The sequence below is a fragment of the Lepus europaeus genome, unplaced genomic scaffold, assembly GCF_033115175.1.
Source record: "Lepus europaeus isolate LE1 unplaced genomic scaffold, mLepTim1.pri SCAFFOLD_92, whole genome shotgun sequence".
NCBI classification, from domain to species: domain Eukaryota; kingdom Metazoa; phylum Chordata; class Mammalia; order Lagomorpha; family Leporidae; genus Lepus; species Lepus europaeus.
This window is the reverse complement of record NW_026909617.1, coordinates 871,890-889,584: the sequence shown is the minus strand read 5'-3', so window position 1 is coordinate 889,584 and position 17,695 is coordinate 871,890. Positions and strand designations below refer to the sequence as shown.

The 17,695-nt window shown below is 42.1% G+C and overlaps 1 pseudogene; it reads left to right on the top strand.

The window, feature by feature from the left end:
• Positions 1–368: 368 nt before the first annotated feature.
• LOC133755733 (protein-L-isoaspartate O-methyltransferase domain-containing protein 1-like) lies at positions 369–11,507 on the top strand (annotated as a pseudogene).
• Positions 11,508–17,695: the final 6,188 nt, after the last annotated feature.

The window sequence follows — 17,695 nt, the reverse complement described above, 5'->3', positions numbered from 1 at the left end:
GTGAATGGGGCCAGGCTAGTGGGGCAGAGTGGATCCTATGTACAACATGACTGTGATTGTGCCTTGTGGGATAACACTATGGGAACCCTGCGACTGAGAGAGTACAGAGTGTTGCTGGTTTTCTGGGTAATTACTGTTTATAGCTCCACACACTCTGAGCTCCCTAATTAGGGTGGGACATTGCAGCAAGATCTGTGCTCATCTTTTGTGCAATTCATATACCAGCATAGGTGAAAGTTACACCCACTGCGGCCTAACACTCAGGCATTGGACACCTTAGAAGAGCAGAGGGAAAGGTGTGATGATGCCAACATAGGTGGTCATTCCCTCCTTTCTGTTGGCAATTAAGAAGACATACCATGTCCAAAATGGGTGTGACCCTGGATACTCACTCCATCCTGGAGCATAGACTAGAGCCCCCAGGACACACTCAGCTCAAGCATATGGGTAGTCACTAAAAGAGCAGATGCTCCGCTAAGCCACAGAAGCATAGTTCAAAAATAATCCATCAGAGGAAAAATCCAATAAATGTCTCCACAAATGCCTAAAAATAAATGCAGAAATTCAAGATAAAGAAAAAAGAAAACAACATAATTCCACCAAAGGAATGCAAACACTTCAATATTAGACTTTGAAGATGAAGAGGTTGATGAAATACCTGAAATGTAATTCAAAAAATTAATCAAAGGATTAAGAAGCAATGAGAAGGCCGGTGCCATGGTTTAACAGGATAATCTTCCGCCTTGCGGCACCAGCACACCGGGTTCTAGTCCCAGTCGGGGCGCTGGATTCTATCCCAGTTGCTCCTCTTCCAGGCCAGCTCTCTGCTATGGCCCGGGAAGGCAGTGGAGGATGGCCCAAGTCCTTGGGCCCTGTATCCGCATGGGAGACCAGGATAAGCACCTGGCTCCTGGCTTTGGATCAGCGAGATGTGCCGGCCACAGTGGCCATTGGAGGGTGAACCAACAGCAAAAAGGAAGACCTTTCTCTCTTTCTCTCTCTCTCACTGTCCACTCTGCCTGTTAAAAAAAAAGAAGCAATGAGAAAAAATTCAAAAATGAAAGAAATTCATAAATGACATGAAAGAAAACTTGTTCCATAAAGTTGAGATTTTTAGAGAAACCAAAATAAATTATTAGAAATGAAGAGTTAAATATGTCAAATAAAAAGGCAGTGGAAAGTCCTAACAACAGACTGGTTGAGGCGGAAGAAAGAATATCTGAGCTAGAACACAATCACTGGGAATTTTTCAGTAAGAACAACAAAAAAAGAAGAAATTAGAAAAATTTAAAACAGTGTTGGAGACTGTTGGGATACTATCAAAGGACCCAGCATATGGGTCTTAGGAGTTCCTGAAGGTGTGGAAAGAGAAAATGGATTAGAAAACATATTCAGTGAAATAATTACAGAAAACTTCCCTAATTTGGAAAAAAAAAGAGAAGTCAAAGTACACGAGGCACACAGAACTCCTTATAGCCATGACAAGAAAAGTCTTCATCACAACACATTACAATCAAATTTTCAACAATAAAACACAAAGAAAAGATTCTAAAATGAGCATAAAATACCAAATTGTTCTCACAGGGTCTACAACTGCACTCACATCTGAATTCTCATCAGAAACTATGCAGGCTAGGAGAGAATGGAGAGACATAATACAAGTCTTTGAAAAAACAGTCAACCCCACATACTGTACCATGTAAAGCTATCATTTATGAATTAAGGTGAAATAAAGAGCTTCCATAACAAACAGAAATTGAGTGTCACCACTCGCTTACCCTTACAAAAGTGCCTTAAGAATGTGCTACACACAGAAACACAGAAAGTTAGACTTCATTATGAAAGAATGTGAAGGCAGTAAAAGTACAAAAGAAATATAAAGCAAACAATATGAATATATATAGAAAAAAATGCCAGGGCCAAGCCATTACTTATTGATCATAACCTTGATGTAAATGGCCTGAACTCTCCAGTTAAAAGATACAGACTTGTTGAATGGATTGAAAATCGAGACCTGTCTATTTGCTGCCTACAAGAAACACACCTCAACAGCAAGGAGAAATGCAAATTGAAAGTGAAAGAATGGGAAAAGTTATTCCACACTAATGGAAAGCAAAAAAGGGGCTGGTGCCATGGCTCATTTGGTTAATCCTCTGCCTGTGGTGCTGGCATCCCATATGGGCACTGGGTTCTAGTCCTGGTTGCTCCTCTTCCAGTCCAGCTCTCTGCTGTGGCCCAAGGGGGCACTAGAGGATGGCCCAAGTGCTTGGGCCCCTGCACCCACTTGGGAGACCAAGAGAAGGCACCTGGCTCCTGGCTTCTTATTGGTGCAGTGCCAGTGGCCATTTGGAGAGTCAACCAATGGAAGGAAGACCTTTCTCTCTGTCTCTCTCACTGTCTATAACTCTACCTGTCAAATAAATTAACAACAACAACAAAAAAGAACAAGTGTAGTCATCCTAATATCAGACAACATAGACTTTAACCAAAATATTGTTAAAAGATTCAAAGAAGGGCACTATGTGGAGATTAAGTGATCAATTCAACATAAGATGATACAATAATAAATGTTTAAAATCCAATGCCAGGGCATCTGGTTATTTACAAGAAATATTAACAGATCTAATGGGAGACATAGATTCCAATACAATAGTAATGAGAGACATCAACACTGATTTTCCTCAATGGACAGATCAACTAGACAGAAAATCAACAAAGAAACAACAGAGCTAATTGATATTATGGATTAAGTAAACCTAAATGATATTGACAGAGCTTTTCATTCCACAGTTGTAAGACACATTATTTTCATCATTGTATGGAACATTCTATGTTATAGACCATATGCTAGGCCATAAAGCAAGTCTTAGAAATCTTAAAAATCTGAATCATGCCATGCATCTTCTCTGACCATAATGGAATTAAACAGGAAATTAACAACTCAAGAATTTATAAAACATATGCAAACACATGGAGACTGAAGAACATGTGCCTGAATGAATAGTGGGTCATAGAAGAAATAGAAATAAAAAAATGTTCTGGAAATGAATGAAGATAACACAACACATCAAAACTTATAGAATACAGCCAAAGTAGTGTAAGAGGGAAGTTTATAACAATTGAATGCCTACATCAAAAAATTGGAAAGGTACCAAATAAACAAACTTTCAATACATCTAAGGTGTGGGGTTTCAAAAATGAATGAGACAGAACACAGACATTTTCACATACAGAGTGCTCCCCAGATTGCTCTGGCCAGCACTTTTTATTAGAGGATACCAGAAAGTCTAGAAGCTAGCAAGCACATAGGCACAGTTGGTGTACAACTTTAGGTGGAAAAGGAATCCAGTCTGGTGATCCATGACAGAGAACAGAGCAGTGGTGTAAATCTTCAAAGACAGGTCCATTCAAATACTTGGAAGTCTACAAATTCTGGAAAACATCCCAGGTACCAATTAATGTCCATTAGCCCCCTGCTGTCTCTGCTGCCACATTCCTTTGAGGGTAAGTGTGCCCATTCCCCAGCCTCTTTTGGTGGATATCAGAAACTGTGGCTATGCCTCTAACTTCAGGGGAGTGTGTTCTCCTGAGAGACACTTAGGCAGCATCCTCTACTTCCCCCTTTTCTTTATTTTAAGCATAGATCTAGATTAGGTATGCATGAGATGATGCATGTATCAAACACAGGATGAGGACCATAATAACTGGTACCACAAAGTGCAGCAGCCAATGCAGCCAGAATCCCAATTGCCACCATTCAGGTTTAATATTTAAATATTTAAATTCATTTTTGATGTTATCAATTTCCTTTTGAATTAAATTAGAATTATCTGTGATGTTGAAACAACATAATCCTGGAAATTATTGTCATCCAATTTGATGTTTAAGTGGTAAATAATCAATAGCAGCACAATTTTTTAATTTAATGAATTCATTTTTACATAGATACAACTTTAATAGAACAGTGGTTCTTTCCCCCTAACCCTCCATCCCCCTCCCATCCCACCTCCCATTCCCTCTCCCATCTCCTTCCTCATTATGGATCATTTTTAGTAGGACTTTATATACAGAGGACCAACTCTATGCTAATCATAGATTTCAACAACTTGCCCCCATGCCAACACACAACATGTAGGGTACAGTTTAGGGAGAGAATTTGCAGTTGATTCTCATATTACAATTCAATAGGGACAGAGGTCCTACCTGGGGAGCAAGTGCACAGTGATTACTGTTTTTCCTTTAACAATTAACACTCTTTTTATGATGTCAGTGATCATCTGATGCCCTTGTCATGGGCTGCCAGGGCTATGGAAGCCTTTTGTGACCATAGACACCATTGGCATTTGGACACAGCCATAAGCGAAGAGGATGTTCTCTTCTTCCTTCAGAGAACAGTGTCTCCTTTGATGACCTTTTCTTTCCTCTGAGGTCTCACAGAGATCTCCATGTAGGATTTTTTTTGTCAGAGTTTTGTCTTTCCATGCCTGAAATGCTCTTGCAGGCCTTTCAGCCTGACCAGGAAGCCTTGAGGGTTGGTTCTGAGGTCAGAATGTTATTTACTGCAAAAGTCATTCTAGGAGTCTGCTGTGTGGACTGCTTCCCATGTTGGTCCTTCCTTCCTTTTTAATTCTATTTTTTTTTAACCAGGTACTTGATGTTATTTATATTATCACTTTTAAACTTAGACTGGTCTATCTGTTGAAGCATAATTTTGTAAAACACCTTCATGAATTTGAATTAACTCTAAATGCAGCGATGGCCTTAGCAGTTTTTTTTTTAAAATAGGCAAGCTCTTCTAGGAAGATGGGTGATAACAATTCCAAAAACAGGATAACAACACAGGGTTTCCTACAGGTATCTTTACTTCAGGAGTAACAGTTGTTAAACAGTAAGAGCCAACAGGGAGGGAAAAGCATAACATAATGATTAACAAGATCAAAGTAGAACTGTATGTAAGTTGAGCAAAAATAGTGGTAAATAAAGTCTCAGGAGTTTCTAGAATGTGTTTCTGTTGTGCAGAAGCAATCAGCAATCAATGACTTCATATCTCCCCAGGTGGTTGATTTGTCTTGGGGGACTTGCAATGAAGTGGCTTTGTTTTTGATTCTTTGAAAGAGGGTGAAACAGTGGCACTGATTTTTTGTCTTCTTTAGTTGTAAAGGAGGAATTGTATCCTGTAACTGCTGGTGCCAACTCATGGTGTCTGTAGGTCAGACACAGTGGGCTGGAATCCACACAGGACCTGTAAAGGCATAAAACAGAAACAAACCCTCTTCCCCATGTTTTGAGTGGTTTAGAGCCCTTTGAGTTAGGATGGGGGGGCTACTTATAAACTAACAGTCGTGGTTCTTCATGAGCTGGATGGGAATGCTGTTGTCCTAGGGTTTTAGAATCAAGGGAGGTAGAATTGAATTTTGAAAAATAAGTTAAATGATTAAGTGTAAATAAAAGAATGGCCATTTTATGATTAATCTCCCCAGGGGTGTTTCCCCCTTTTCTTTTGTTTTTGAAGAAGAGTTTTAAGCATATGATGGGTGTGCTCAACAATGGCTTGACCTGCAGGATTATGGGATATCTTATAATATCTTATAATTGACAAAAATGATTGAATGCAGAAGAGGTATAGGTGGGCCCATTATCAGTCTTTAATTGAATAAGTAACAAATCTTACATTATGGATAATGCTTTACTTGTCAAGATAAAACTAATGTAAATGGTTTATACCATCATCCTTCCTCCAAATAGATTTTTATAAACAAATGTCTGGGCTTGATTTATTAAAAAAAATGAACACAATGACATAGCAAGTAGATTCTCCTTTAAGTGGAATTGTCCAAATGTAACCTGAATGGGTATTAATAATAACATGTCAATAAGAGAAGGATTTTGATAAAGGACAATGAGTTATGTCCATTTGTCAAAGCTCATTGGCATGATGGCTTGGTGTTGCTCTTATTGGCTCCATAAAGACCATGTGGCTATGCCTGGGCATGACAGATCCCCTGTCACACTGTTACCAGATCTGGTACCTGCTCCAATCACCACCATTTGCCAAGGCTAGAGGAATGCTTTCAGGAACATATCAGCTTTGTGAACTTAGAACTTTCTATACCATATGGATAGCAGTTGCTGCCCATGTCCTGGACCTCAGCACATGTCATTGTCATATTTTACATAAGATCACATCAGGGAAACCATCATCCTGACCTTGATTTGACATCTGCAGTTACAGCCCTGTTGGCCTGACAACTGCACCTGGGTGGGATGGGAGGAGAGGAGCAGCTGCTAATGAGCCCAGCTGGCTGGAAACTCCATTTCAACTACCACACCTTGGTTACCATGGGTTTGGCAAGCTGCTTTTTAGTAAATTATATATTTTTGGAAATGAACCAGTGTCAGTTGACAGACTTCCTGAAAAAAAAAACAGCCAGGTGGGCTCAGCCAGCAAGCCCTTCTCTCCTTAGACTCAGAGGCTCAGTGGTGAGGGGTAGCCCTGATGAGTAGCCAGGGAAGATTGAAGGCAAGCCCTGGGAGGCCCTCTCAACCAGACTTTCCTTCACATTTGAATGTACAACCCATCCCACCTGTCAGAAGGCCTCCACCCTTAGGCCTTGCTTTCTGCTGTTATGCTGTCTCTCAGGCCTGCAGGTTCCTCTCCCACCGCACACTAAGAGCTGGAACAGGTGGCCTGGAGGGAAGGACAGACACCATGGGCCACTTGGGGTAGACACAGAAACATCAATATCTGCCATAGAAGGTGTCCCATCCTCTTCACTCACAGCTAATGTTAAGCCCATTTCCCTCCATATACATGGCTTGCTACAGTCCCTACTGCCACGACAGCATTTTGCTCCCTCCCATCCATGGAAGGGGCCAGGCAGAGACCTCATACTCCAAGTACAGGAAAAATAAATAGAGGAAATATATGTTTTGAACAATAAATATGGTATCTAGAATGTAACACTGCATGACATTTAAAAATGTTACAAAAGCGCTTTTATAGAATTATAATCAATATATATCATTTGGACACAGTAACACAATGGAAACCAGTAACTTTATTACTGCTATTGATTCTGAAACAGACAATAAAGATAGACTCATTTATTTGATGGGAGGAATGTCTCTGAAAGAGTGGAAATTGAAATGATACCATACACTGCCTTTAAGGGTGAATACACACGTAACTGAACAACAAGGAAGATTGTTTTTCACTAGGTTGATGTCTCAAATTAAAATGTCTAACTCATTAAAGTTAGAGCATCTTATCAACCCCATCACACCACACTCCTTGTCAACCTCCCAAATTCACCATCTCTGTATATTAGGAAAATGATTTTTTTTTTTTGACAGGCAGAGTGGACAGTGAGAGAGAGACAAAGAGAAAGGTCTTCCTTTGCCGTTGGTTCACCCTCCAATGGCCGCCGCAGCCAGCACATTGCGGCCAGCGCACCATGCTGATCCGAAGCCAGGAGCCAGGTGCTTCTCCTGGTCTCCCATGGGGTACAGGGCCCAAGGACTTGGGCCATCCTCCACTGCACTCCTGGGCCATAGCAGAGAGCTGGACTGGAAGAGGGGCAACTGGGACTAGAACCCGGTGTGCCGGCGCCGCTAGGCAGAGGATTAGCCTGTTGAGCCATGGTACCGGCCAGGAAAATGATTTTTACCTAAAAATATGCACACTATAGGATAATCATTTTTATTTTCAATATTTATTTTGATCTTCTGCTTTGTTTCAGTTTGTCTGTTTTTGAATAATTTATTTTCCATCCATAATCAGATTTTTAGGCCCTATGCTTTTAATGTTAATTTTCCATGTAAAACCTTCAAATGTATTAAAATTGTATTGTTATTTTTCAATTCATTTTTACCTTTTTAATTTTATTTTTGAATAAAGAACAAAGAGCTAACTTTGAACATTTTGCTATATTTTTTCATGTGTATCAAGAAGACTTGCATAAAATCTGTTTAGCTTATCTTGCTTAATAGCTGCTACTGTAATTCACAATACATGAGCAAAAATATCTGTTGTGATGTATTTTCTTGGTAACTAAGATGAAAGTGGAAGTCATTGAGATAATTTTGTTGGAATGTTGATTATAAAGGAGGAAGTTTTACCTGCAAAATCATTTTCTTTATCCCTTCCTAGAACACAGTGTGTTGGTCATATATGTAGCCATGAGATAAGAGTATGGAGACTATAAGCCACATGGTCATGATCATGTTAATGTTACACTCTCAGACTACTGTATTATCCCCAGATCATATAATTTGGGGAGCTTGTTAGAAAAATACAAATGATTTAGAAAAGCCCATGAGTTCAATTATCTATTATACTCAATCAGGTTTATTCTTAACTGAATGGAAACAATATTTTATTTAGTTATTTATTTATAATCATTATCAATCACCCTCCTTATCTCTTACCCAGGTTGTCCATTATGGTAATTTAGTCTCCCACAAATGATGCATGAAGCCCCTCTGGTATTAGGGAAAAGACTTCCCAGTGTCTGTCCCCCTCAGCTTCAACACAATCCTAGCATTACTTCAGGAGCATAACTGTGAAAGATTTACCAAATCATATAGATATATTGTACACTATACTATTTTTAGAGTCTAAAACGATGCTTGTTGTTCCTCTTTTCTATTAAAAGAGACAGCTGGGGAAGCAGGACACACAGCAGACTCATAGAATGGCAAATGCCCAAAACAGCACTCCTGCCTCAGAATCAACCCTTGGGACATTCAGATCTGGCTAAAAGGTCCATGAGAGTTTCATAGGCATGGAAAGCCATGACACCATAGCAAAAAACAATCTAAATGAAAGACCCTGGTGAACAAGACCCCAGCAGAAGGAACAGGCCATCAAGGAGAGAGGCGCCTTTCTCTGAAGGGAGGAAGGAACCTCCACTGTGACACGGCCTTGACTAAACAAGTTCAGAGTCGGTGAACTCAAGGGACTTTCATAGCCTAGACAGCTCATAGCAAGAGTCTCGGGTGATTGCTGACATCACAAATAAGAGTGCCAATTGTTAAATCAACAATGGGAGTCACTGGGTACATCCTCCCCATGTAGGATCTCTGTCCTTAATGTGTTTTACTATGAAACTTTAAAACACTACTAATCGAACAATACCCTATACCTTGTGCGGTTGTGTGAATGCAGCCTGTTGAAATCCTTGCTTAGTATATACTAAGTTGATCTTCAGTATATGAAGGTAATTGAAAATGAAACTCGATAAAGGGTGGGATGGGAGAGGGAGAGGGGAGGGCCACGGGAGGGAGGGAGGTTGGGGGGGAAGCCGCAACAATACAAAAGTTGCACTTTGTAAATCCACATTTATGAAATAAAAAATTTTAAAAAGAGACAGCTGATTATAATTAATTTAATCAAAACAGCAGTATTATTTTTACTTCAATATGACTTCATTATTGTAGTTTTTTCCTACAATAAGCAAACGTGTAGAGAAAGCAATTTTCAAGACATTTCTTAAAATTTTCCCTTTAAATTAATAAATAGATGGCAGTCAGAAAGCTAGAGAAATTAAGAAAAGGTATTATAATTTAAATAAATACCTATTGGGGACATACTAATACTTGCCTGTTAATTATACACATTCAATTCTTGCTAGTAATCCCTGGCTCATTTTGTTATCACTTATTTTTATCCACAAAATAATTGTAATCATAGCACATCAGGTTAATCTGACACTTAGAGTGTACACAGCAATCCACCTTCCTGATAATTCACTTGTGAGGAAGCAGATAGTGGCTCAACTAGATGGGTTCCTCCCACAGACACAGGAGACCTGGATTGAGTTTCTGCCTCCTGGCTTTGGCCTGGCCAAGCTGAAGCTATTTAGGGCACTTGGGAATGGAAGTAAACAGAAGATTCATTCTCTTCTCTCTCTGTCCCTCTCTCTCCCTCTCTCCCTCTCTCTCCCCCTCTCTCCCTCTCTCCCTCTCCCCCTCTCCTTCTCTCCCTCCCTCCATCTCTACAATTCTACCCTTTCAAAAAAAATAAATAAATGAATATTTTTTTTTGACAGGCAGAGTTAGACAGTGAAAGAGAGAGACAGAGAGAAAGGTCTTCCTTCTGTTGGTTCACCCCCAAATGGCTGCTATGGCCGGCATACTGCAGCGATCCGAAGCCAGGAGTCAGGTGCTTCCTCCTGGTCTCCCATGCAGGTGCAGGTCCCAAGCACTTGGGTCATACTCCACTGCCTTCCTGGGCCGCAGCAGAGAGCTAGACTGGAAGAGGAGCAACCGGGACAGAATCCAGCCCCCAACCAGGACTAGAACCCAGGGTCTGGCACCGCAGGCAGAGTATTAGCCTAGTGAGCCATGGCACTGGCATGAATACTTTTTTGAAAAGATTTATTTTATTTGAAATGCAGAGGCAAGAAAGAGAGGTCTTCCATCTGCTGGTTCATTCCCCAAATGGCTACAGCTGCTGCAGCTGCGCCAATCCAAAGCCAGGAGTCAGGAGCTTCGTCCATGTCTCCTGCACTAGTGCAGGGGCCCAAGCACTTGAGCAATCTTTGACTGCTTTCCCAGGCCACAGCCGACAGCTGGATCAGAAGTGGACCAGCCAGGACATGAACTGGAGCCCATATGGGAAGCCAGCACTGCAGGCAGCAGCTTTATCTGCTATGCCAAATGCCAGCCCCAGTGAACACAATTTTAAAATAATACATTTTTAAAAGTTGGTGGTATTGTGGCAGCAGCTGGCTTCCAGGAAGCTCACCAATTATTAAGAGCCTGGCCCTGCACATTGCTACAGTGAGCTGGGCTGAACCGCTGTGCCACAGGTCCTTTTAGAATAAATCATGGGATTGAGCTTCATTCAGATGTAGTGGAATACGCCAAGGAAAAACTGGAGAGCTTTGTCAAAAATAATAGCTTTGATAAATTTGAGTTCTGTGAACCTGCATTTGTAGTTGGTAACCACCTCTAGAAATGTCTTACAGTTATCAGTATGATCAAATTTATTGTGGTGCTAGGGTCCAAAAAGGCCATGAAAACTATGTGAAAATTTTACTGAATGTGGGAGGCATGCTAGTCATGCCTATAGAAGATCAGTTAACACAGATTATGTGACCGGGACAAAACACTTGGGAAAGTAAAAATATCCTTGCTGTTTCATTTGCTCCACTTGTGCAGCCAAGTAAGAATGGTTATGGCAAGCCTGCTTCTGTGGGACTCCTCCCTGTGCTGTCAGGAACCTGCAGGACTTGGCTTGTATTTATATTCACAGCCCACTTAGAAATTTCATAAACAATGAAATGCAGGCCAAATGGTTCCACCCAAAAGGAAAAGAAAGAGAGTGAAACAGAATTAACAGGCACGTCCTTGTAGGTAATCAGCTTATGCCTCAGCCTCTTAGTGAGGAGGATGAGAAAATGGAAGATCCCAAAGAAGAGGAGAAAGATCACAGTGAAGCTATGAAGCCAGAAGAGCTGCCTCAGAATTCATGGAGAAAGAAAATCATCAGCTGCCCTCCCTGAGTCTTTAAAAGCTTAATTGGCTGGCACCGCGGCTCAGTAGGCTAATCCTCTGCCTGCAGTGCCGGCACACCGGGTTCTAGTCGGGGCACAGGATTCTGTCCCGGTTGCTCCTCTTCCAGTCCAGCTGTGGCCCAGGAGTGCAGTGGAGGATGGCCCAAGTGTTGAGACCAGGAGGAAGCACCTGGCTCCTGGTTTTGGATTGCTACAGCCCGCCAGCCGTGGCAACCATTTAGGGAGTGAACCAATGGAAGGAAGACTTTTCTCTCTGTCTCTCTCACTGTCTATAATTCTACCTGTCAAATAAATTTTTAAATATTTCTTAAAAAGAAAAAAAAAGGGCCGGTACCATGGCTCACAATGCTAATCTTCCCCCTGTGGCACCGGCACCCCAGATTCTAGTCCTGGATGGGGTACCGGACTCTGTCCCGGTTGCTCCTCTTCTAGTCCAGCTCTCTGCTGTGGCCTGGGAGTGCAATGGAGGATGGCCCAAGTGCTTGGGCCCTGCACCCGCATGGGAGACCAGGAGAAGCACCTGGCTCCTGGCTTCGGATCAGTGCAGTGCTTTGAACTACAGCGGCCATTGGGGGGTGAACCAATGGAAAAGGAAGACCTTTCTCTCTATCTCTCTCTCTCACTGTCCACTCTGCCTGTCAAAAAAAAAAAAAAAAGCTTGATTGACATGTTTTACAGACAAAAAACAGATTGAGAATAAAAAATGCCTACTGATAATTCCTGTAGACTTGAGCATGCAGCATTTGTTAGGAGTTAAAATAACTATTTCTTTCATCAGAGTGAATTTTAGGGAGGAAAAAGTATAACTTGTTTCTGTTAGTAACAAAAATAATGTACTGAGACATTAAAAAGAATCCCTTTTATAAAATCTATTTTTTTTAAACCTTGGGAAAATGCTGCTGTATAAGAGTCACCCACAATGCTGGAGCTCTTAAACCAAATACTTTTTTTTATTTTATTTATTTTTTTTTATTTTTGACAGGCAGAGTGGACAGTGAGAGAGAGAGAGACAGTGAGAGAAAGGTCTTCCTTTTGCCGTTGGTTCACCCTCCAATGGCCACCACGGCCAGCGCGCTGCGCTGGTCTGATGGCAGGAGCCAGGTGCTCATCCTGGTCTCCCATGGGGTGCAGGGCCCAAGTACTTGGGCCATCCTCCACTGCACTCCCTGGCCACAGCAGAGAGCTGGCCTGGAAGAGGGGCAACCGGGACAGAATCCGGCTCCCCGACCGGGACTAGAACCTGGTGTGCCAGCACCGCTAGGTGGAGGACTAGCCTATTGAGCCATGGCGCCGGCCAAACCAAATACTTGTTACACTGAACTATAGAAAAATGATCCTTAATAGACCTTGAAAATCGCCAGAGTCAAGATAACCTCACTAACTTTAAATACTGAAAATATAAAGGAGCAATAAAAACTGAGGGTTATATTAAGTGTATATATTTTTTTTAACAGATAGAGTTAGAGAAAAAGATCTTCCTTCCGTTGGTTCACTCCTCAAATGGCTGCCACAGCCAGAACTACACCGATCTGAAGCCAGGATCCAGGTGCTTCCTCCTGGTCTCCTACACACTTGGGCCATCCTCCACTGCCTTCCCAGGCCACAGCAGAGAGCTGGACTGGAAGAGGAACAACCGGTACTAGAACCTGGCACCCATATGGAATGCCAGTGCCGCAGGCAGAGGATTATCCTAGTGAGCCATGGCACAGGCCCCAAGTATATACTTTCTAATATTCACTTGCTGTGCTCTTAAAAACCTCTGAGAAAGCAGATATCCCCACCCATCCACACCCCCCCACACACACACAGGTCTTTTGGCAACAGATTAAAAAGCAAAAGTTGCAGGGCTATAAAATTTCATGAAACTTGTGTTTTTTAAAAGATAAATTACTTCATATGTTGCATTATTATTGCACTCATATATTGCCTGGAATATATTTACAGCAACTCAGAAATAGTAATTGCAACAAAAGTAAGGTAAATAGGTCTACAGAGCATTTGATTTCCTTATAAGTTTTCATACAGAAAATAAAATAACTGCAATTCAAATCAGATTTATATGCTTAAGAAACAGGCAAAGAACTTGAACAGATGTTTTTCACATGAGGAAATTCAAATGGTCAGCACATGAAAAAATACTCAGGATCACTTGCCATCAGGAAAATGCAAATAAATACCAAAATGAGGTTGCACCTCACCCCACACAGAAATCAATAAAAAAATTAATGCTGATGAGGATGTGTGGAAAAGGGTACCCTAACCACTATTGTTGGGGTTGTAAACTAGTACAGACGTTGTGGAAGACAGATGTCCATCAACCAATGACTGGATATAGGAAATGTGCTACACACACACACTATGGAATACTATTCAGCTGGAAAAAAGAAATCCTGTATTTTGCAATAAAATGGATGCAACTGAAAACCATTATATTTAGTGATATATGCCAGTCTCAGAAAGACAAATACCATATTATTTCCCTGATCTATGGTAACTAATAGTATACACAAAAAGTTTTTATATGAGCAAAAATGACATTTTGATATTTAATATTTGTTTACAGCCTTGTCTCTGCTTTTGAGGAACAGTGCTATTTCCTGCTTACTCTTTGTTGAATTCTTTACTTAGTTTAGGGTTAATCTTATGAGTGTAATAGATTATGAAAATGGATTATGAAAATTATAGCATAAGGAAGGAGGAGGAAGGGTGACAGCATGGGTAGGAAGTATCCCTGCATGCCCAAATTTGTTATATGAATTCTGTTTACCTTAAAAATAAATTAAAAGGGACTAGCACTGTGGTGCAGTAGGTTAATTCTCCACCTGTAGTGCTGGCATCCCATATGGATGGCAGTTCTAGTCCCAGTTGCTCCTCTTCCAATCCAGCTCTCTGCTATGTCCTGGGAAAGCAGCAAATGGCCCAAGTGCTTACGCCCCTGTACCTGTGTGAGAGACCAGGAAGAAGCTCCTGGTTCCTGGCTTCTGATCAGCCCAGCTCCTGCCATTGAATTAACCGGTGGATGGAAGACCTCTCTCTGTGTCTCTCCCTCTCACTGTCTGTAACTCTACCTGTTAAGTAAATAAATAAAATCTACAAAAATTAATTAGTTAAAATGGAAAAAAGAAAAAAGTATGTGAAACCAAATCAGATTACTCTGCTGGAATTTCATCAATGACTGTTAACTTCCCATTAGAGTTGTGGCTGTGCTGCTCATTCTAACACTTAGGAATGATCTTTCTTCCTAACGTTCCTCTATTAAGTGGACACCTAGACTTTAGTAACCAGAGGTAATTAGGAAGAAAATCTCATGAGCACATTGTGTGGGATTAAACAGAAACTTTAATTTTGGTTCTAAAGAGCAAAAGGCTAGTATATGCCAAGGTAATCTGATGTAAAGATGAAGAAAATTATCATAATGGGCAGAGTACACAGAAACTTCTCAAACAATCTGGAATTATGTCAGTGTGCTACATTTTGGTGAGGATCAAACATGTAGTTAAAAAAGAGACCAAAGAGTAAGAAGAGTTACTGACTTTGTAAAACAAAGACAGTGATCTTGTGATGAAGAAATTAATGTTTTAAACAATTCAACCATAATTCCAAGTTCTGATATTTGCATTTTAGATATGAAAATGAGGCTTACTATATATATATATATATATGTATGTATAAGCACACAAATACATACACACACACATATATATATATATATTTAAAGATTTATTTGTTTTGAAAGTTAGAGAGTGAGGGAAAGACAAAGCGGTAGTTCTTCCATTTGCTGGTTAACTCCCTAGATAGACACTATGGCCAGCACTAGGCCAGGCTGAAGTCAAGAGCTAAGAGCTTCATCTAGGTCTCCCACATGGGTGGGTCATGGCCAAATCAGCCATCTTCTGTTGCTTTTCCCAGGTCAGTAACAGGGAGCTGTATTGGAAGCATAATAGCTGGGACATGAACCCGTGCCCATATGAGATTCTGGCATTTCAGGTAGTAGCTTTATCCACTATGTCACAACGACAGCCCCACAAAAATATTTTTAAGTTTTTAACATCATAAGAATTTTTATTTGAAAATAACATATTCTCATATAAATCACATTATGTGCCTATGCCCTATATTCTTGACCTTAAATTCCAAACAGGATTAAATCTAGTTAAGGTAAGAAAGTAGACCATGGAATTACTGGGATGACCTCGATGGGGATTCCCTTATGCCACTAATCCCTGACACTCTGAATCTTTCCTGAAATCAGCGATCACAATGAAGTGACTGGCATAGCCTGCCACAATCTTTCCCTGAGTCAGGCAGCCTCTCTGGGTGTTGATCCAGGTCACTGAGGGTTAAACCATACAGCAGCATGTCCCTGGGAGACAAATCTTGTCCCTTCTGCAGGGTTTGAGCAAATATACCGGTGACAAGAAGAAAAGTGAGGAGAGTGAAACACCTCAGATATGCTTTTGTCTCCACAGCTGAGAGTGAAACAGGAGCAACTAAATCTTGTCTGTATTCCCACTTCCTCCCAGGCTGCGGGGCCAGGACCCACCAGCAGAGAGTGCTGAAGGCTTATTTCATGTCTCTTACTTCTTGTTATCATTGAAGGTGCCAGAAGTTATTTATCCTTAACCATCCCCTCTACCTGGGTCAAATGTGTTTAAACGATTATTGTTCATTCAAAATGCACACTAATAGAAAACAATCAATAATATAATATTATACATTTGCTAATGATCTAAAAAAGGCTACCAATGACAAGGACAACAAATAATCATTGGTTTAACTTACAGTGATTTTTTTTTTGTAAGACTTCTAATTAGAAGTTACAAACACTTTATCTTCAAGCTCCCCTTCAGACAATGTGGCTGTTGGGCCAGGAAGAACTGGTGGGGCAAGAAGCTGGGGAGCAACTGAAAGAGCGAATATGGAGAGGCCCAAAAGGAGAAAGTGGAGAAGCAGGAGGGGAGCCCGACCCAGCCGAACAGTCTCCTCGGAGAAGAAAAAATGGCTATGCTAGAGGGGCTGGCATAGGGAATGGTGGCATCTGAGGAGGACACAGTCACTGCCGGTGAGGGCGCCCCTCACTCCCCCAGGCTCCGGGTGGTGAGGAGAGTGGCCCGGCCCACTGTGCAGCACCCAGCACTGCCATGGCCGCCCCCATAGCACAAAAAAAAGGCGCGGGTTCAGCCTCTACCTGGGCTCCGTGTCAGGCTCGCCCACTGTCTTCTCCTTGGCGCCAAAGCGGCCTTCAGACAGGGTCCATGACTGGGAAGCAGCAAGCAGCGAGGACCCGCTCTTGTAGTAGGCAGGTGCAGGGAAGATACTGGAGAGGAGGGCGGCCCCGGAGTGCCGCCGTAGTCACAGGGACGGAGGCGTGTTAACTGTCAGCATCTCTGACCCTGGTGCCATCGCTGCCCCTGTAACAGGGAAGAGGCCAACGTTCCTCTTCCCGGCTCAGTGTCACCCCGGACAAGGGCGGGTGAGCACACCATTGGCTCATGGGAGTGACTTGGTCCATCTGGGCTCCTGAGTGTGGGCCGGGGTTCGGACGGTGTGGCCCCTGGTACGCCTGGGCTGGAAGTGACACAACCCGAGGCCTCGGAGCGTCATAAAGCCTAGCAGACACTGTGGCTGTGATCCAAGCTCTGAGCCGAGGGCAGCGAGGAGGGACTGCTGGGCGCCAGGAGCCTCTACTGGGCCTCCCGTCGCATGGATTTCTCAAGCGCTAAGGAAGCCTTGAGAAAAGAAGCGGGGACCCTCGCCCGCGTGCTGATTTGTGCAGCCTTGCCACAGAACAGAACGCCTGAGATCGGCAGTGGTTGCCGTCCTGGGTAGGTATGGGGACTTTTTGTTAGTTCCTGAATGCCGAGTTGTTTTTTTTTTTTTTTAAGATTTATTTATATTGTTTGAAAGAGTTACACACAGAGAGAAGGAGAGGCAGAGAGAGAGAGAGAGAGAGAGAGAGAGAGAGAGAGAGAGAGGTCTTCCATCTGCTGATTCACTCCCCAGTTGGGCAAAACAGCCTGAGCTTCACCAACATGAAGCCAGGTGCCAGGAGCTTCTTCCAGGTCTCCCATATGGGTGCAGCAGCCCAAGGACCTGGGCCATCTTCTATGCTTTCCCAGGCCATAGCAGAGAGCTGGATCAGAAGTGGAGCAGCTGGGTCTTGAACTGGGGCCCAT